We start from the raw sequence: 5,140 nt of genomic DNA, 5'->3' as shown, positions 1-5,140 counted from the left end.
GGAAGGCCTTCTTTTACCACACCATACATTCACAACTAAAGACACAATTTTGACTCCCATTGATTCTATTTCTTTTTAGAAATCAGTCAAAATCATATATTCATAAATTAAATTTTTTTAATTCGTTCGCAGCGCCATCTATACAAAAACAACTGAAACTACTCAAAGACTTACCGACATCGCTTCTCCGGTACACCATTAGATGGCGCGGTGTTCTTCTGTTTTATGGGAAAAGTTAAAACATTCGGTTGTACAAATTAAAAGATTTATTGAAAGGTTAATATGTCTTAATTGTAGGCGTTTAGTGGAGGGGAGAGAGTTTTGTCTCCCCGGACGCCTTGAGTTCGGGCCGGGGAGCACTAGGTGGCGACGAGATCGCGGGTGTTCTCTCGCAAGTGCTCTCCCGGCATGCCGTTCGGATATATAGAAGTTCCGAATATCGGTACGATAGGTGTCTGGGGTAGGGATCGTCTGTTGTCAGCCCCACTGATGAGTCTGACAGACGATCCCGAGACGAGAAACGCCTTTCTCTCTCCTACATAATGGTTTGAGGATTTAGTGAAGAATGACTGTTCATAAAAGCAATTCCAATTTGTTTTAAACATGACAAATGAACGGATAAATATGGTTCGACAAAGGTGGTGGTGAGAATAATCTTGACGGCGTAATCTTCCTTATCGACATTGACGTCGGCCGCCACAGTTTTGGAAAATCAATCGGTAAGTCGTTGAGTAGTTTCAGCCGTTTCTGTATAGATGGCGCGAGGATCGAATTTTTAAAAATCTAATTTATGGCGGTATTTTTAAAGTACAAATTTGAGAATATATGATTTTGACTAATTTCTAAAAAGAAATAGAATCAAAGGGAGCCAAAATTGTGTCTATAATTATGAATCCATGGTGTGGGAAATGAGGGACTGATAAAACAGGCACTACTGTCATAGCAATCTAACATTACTCAGAGGTGTCTGGGACCCCTCGAGACTAAAGGTATGTCCAGTGTTTTTGTATTTGTAGTCACAGGTTACAGCACGAAACATGTTCCTAATCTATAAAGGAGGCTGCTGTTACTACACGTAGAACATATATACGAGTGTTTAATTTTAGTTTCCACGATTTTTGCAATATTAACTAGCAAAAATCAGTAAAAACATATTAACGTTTATACATATATTTGAAAGAAAGCTGCAAACATTCAATGGACAATATGTCAATATTATTGCGACTTGTTTGTTCTCAAGGAATTAGAAACAGAGTGTATAATATAACACATCGCAATAGCTCTTCGGCATTTAAACAGGAGGAAGTGGATAAAGAAGAGCCATATAAAGTAAAACGTACATGGAGGAGTTACGGATTTGACGTCGAAGATGAAAAACTAGATCGTTATTTTATCACAGCCGACTCTAGTACTAGCCGTGCTGAAGTAAAAATGGCAACACCGCGGGAGTCCGGTCTGAATATATCAACATCTAACCCTACTCTATCTGCCTCCCGGACTCCCAGACTCCCAGCCAATCAACATCGTCAGACTCTCGGCTACTGTCTGGACTTCACTTAACCTCTTTGGTTTCGTTCCAATAATTTCGCTTGTTTCAAGGTTTTTATTCATTTATATACACGTTTATCAATTCTTAAATGTTTCAATTTGATTCAAAGATGGTTTCATTTTGCTTCATACCTAAATTTTCTTGAAACCACTGTAAATATTTCAAATATCATGCTTCACAACACCAAACTACTTCGAGAGTACACAAAATTTATATCACATTTATAACAATTTTATACTACCACATCACTTCTATTTGCCATAGTTGCAACGTTTATGTATTGTTTATACATAATTGATATAAAATAGCGTATATTACTACAGCTTTTAATTAAAAAAGACGTTAATTACAATTCCGAGCACAGGACTCTGTTTTTGAAAATAGGACTCCCGATTGTCACGTGAGCGGTGTTGCCACGTTGTTCAGCATGGCTAGTACTAGAGTCGGCTGTGATTTTATGCATCAGACACTTTTTGTTGTTATTAGTATATGTTTCGCTGCAGCAGCAAATACAGGATCTGCAGAACAAATTAGAAGAAATGAAACGCGATGGATATATCGTAAGTCGTTTGTTTTACGTTCATGTTTGTACCATTTTTGATATTATTTATTTATATATAATAACATAATTTTTTTTCCACAACAGACGGCACAGGCACAGCGATCGCCGCTGGAGAACTTGTATGAGCCTGATGAGCTGCAGCAGCATGTAGTAAGTCGTTTTTTTACGTTCTTGTTTCTATGTTACTTCCTTCTTCTATCCAATGTTTATGAATAATAACGTAATATTTATTTTTACAGTCAATCAGGTCCATAGACAGGTTGCAGATTCGCCACAGGCGGAGGAGATTGAATAGGCTGCGGCGGCAAAACATTCAAATAGAAGCTCGCGGTCGCGGCCGCGGCCAAGGTCGTAACAGGTCAGGACCGACCATTCATTTTAACTACTTTTGATTTTGATTTTTTTAAATATATAACATTTCACACAAATTACGTTATTATCATTTATTACCATATTCCTTTTCCTTGTGTACAGTATCGTATTTTAAATTTTAATATAATTATCGTAGCATCCGTGTGTCATTTAGATGTTTGCGAAAAGTGATGTAGAATAGCATGCCGTTAGTTGGATGCAATAACTGAGGTGGCGCTGAAATCAGTTTCTGTTCGGTCTAATTTTCAATGCAACGTTGACTGTTTTACCGACGCGGAATTCGAAGTTCGGCCTCGACGCTCGCATCACCTTAAATCCATCAAAGTTCACTCTTCCATCTGAAGAAGAGCTTGATGATATGGAAATAGTTATTTAAACACTACAAAAAGCATTGTATATAACAATAAAAATAAACTTTAGCATTTTTAGGTATTAACATCATTGTTCTAATAATATTTAGTTACTTTAAAATGCTGTATCTTTGCAAAAAAAAATGGCAGCGACTTTTCTCTTTTTTAGAAATTAAAGAGTAAGGTTTGTACTTTATGTTTCTGCAAACAGTATCCCTGAAAAAAAATGTGGCACGTCCATGCATTCCGTCAAACTTTGTAATTTTCAACATAATAAACATGCCCTCACATTTAAGGTGTTACAGTGGTAGGGATGCATCACACCTAAAATCGAACTATAGTATCTTAAAGTAGAGATTTCAAGCTTTAATTAAAAAAAAAGAATATGATTTTACTATGATTTTTAGCGGAGTTACTGTCAATAAAGTTGGCCAATTTTTGCCTAAAATTTTTCTATGACATATTTCTTTTGAGCAGTGTAGTTTAAAAAGTTATCTAACCTTCTGTAACTTTGTAACAGTTGGAGCAAAAAAAATACTTTTCAATGTAAAATATAACAAAAAATAGCAAAAAATGTATGTGTTATTGATTTTTTGTTTTATTTTATTATATGCGATATTTCACAATGGCTAGATGGCTTAATATTAAGCTATCTAGCCCTTTGTAACTTTTTAATGACTGGAGCAAAAAGATTATTTTTTACGGCAAAACATAGCAAGTAATTAGCAAAAAATTTTCATGTTCGTTTATATTCTGATGATTTGGCTCCGATAGCTTCCTTTTGTACTTCAAGAGAAATAATAACTAGTTGTTGTTTACTCGGTCTTGATTTATTAAAGGATTCAACAATATTATGAATTTATTAATAGAAGTAAAAAGTTATCCTAAATAGTATTGTTGTAGCGTCGAAACCTCTCCAACATGGAGAAGTCCCGTATTTCAGATTAAGATAAGGAATGAGGTAGGTTAATAAATAAATTTAATAATAATTGAGCGAGAAATGTTTGATTTTATTGGCTCTCAAAAACGAAGGGGAAAAGCCATACGGCATGAAAACCCCTGATTCTTGAAATGTATTTAAGAAAAAACGAATTGAAGCGAGGTGCGAGCGATCGCATGTAATATTATCTTATGTTGTATTTAAATCAGAATAGTCACATGTGAAGCCATTGCTCTCCGGATCATAAGTACGATTGCGTGTATCTTGTATTGTGTAATCAGGGTGGTTACATGGAGTAACCAACCCTACCGGGTCGTCGTCACGACCTCGGGTGTTTTGCATTGCGCCAATGTAATATATAATCAGGATGGTTACGTGGAGTAACCAACCCTACCGGGTCGTCGTCACGACCACGGGTCGTTCCGTATTGAACAATAATATCGAGTCAGAGTGATTACATGGAGTAACCACTCTACCGGGTCGTCGTCACGACCACGGGTGTCTTGTAAGTGATTGTAATATGTGTAGTCAGGGTGGTTACGTGATGTAATCAACCCTACGGGTCGTCGGTGTGACTGTATTAGTCACATCCGAACGACATCCGATTATTCTAAATTCGAAAGAGATTCGGCTCTTGCACTCGCGAACTTACCATGTCACGACCGTGATCCGAACTGTACGAAGTCTTTTAGTCGACTAAAAAGGCAAGCAAAAAATACCCGGAAATCGCCTGAAAACTCTAGCATAAGAGGGGTGGCATTTGAAAATGTCCTTTCTTTCTTTCTTTCTTCTATCGATGACGCACAAGGGACAGCGGAACCGTTAGATCGTTTATGATTTGCACGTGTCTTCGTGGGACCGAACCGAGCGAAAACCGATAGACAAAGGCCCTGCCTTGACTCGTCCTTCGAATCAAAGGGCTATTCCCGGCGACGAACACGCTGGGCCTCTTGAGATCATAAACCTCCCTCGATCAACAAAGGTTCTCAACCGCGTCCGAACATTGTGCTATGGTAAAAATACAATAAACTTTATTACTTTTTTCGGTAATTATATTGAGATTAGGTTACACCTCACCGATTTTCATGAAATTTAAATATATTATAAAATTAGACATTTTGAACAACTTTTTCTTATACATATCTATAACCGCCGCTCGACCTTAGTTTTCGAGATATTTTCGAAAAACTGTTGAAACTAACACATTGAATTCTGGCCATCCGTGTGTGTCCGTGACAACGTACGCATTAGTATGGGATCCCCGCTTTCCTACTATTTTTGGAGGCAACAGCACGGCGACCGACATCAATATATACAGGGTGGCCCACATAACTCTTAACAGCTCAATATCTCGAAAACTATGACAT

The sequence above is a fragment of the Osmia bicornis genome, chromosome 5, assembly GCF_907164935.1.
Source record: "Osmia bicornis bicornis chromosome 5, iOsmBic2.1, whole genome shotgun sequence".
Taxonomy (NCBI): domain Eukaryota; kingdom Metazoa; phylum Arthropoda; class Insecta; order Hymenoptera; family Megachilidae; genus Osmia; species Osmia bicornis.
This window is presented reverse-complemented; position numbering follows the sequence as displayed.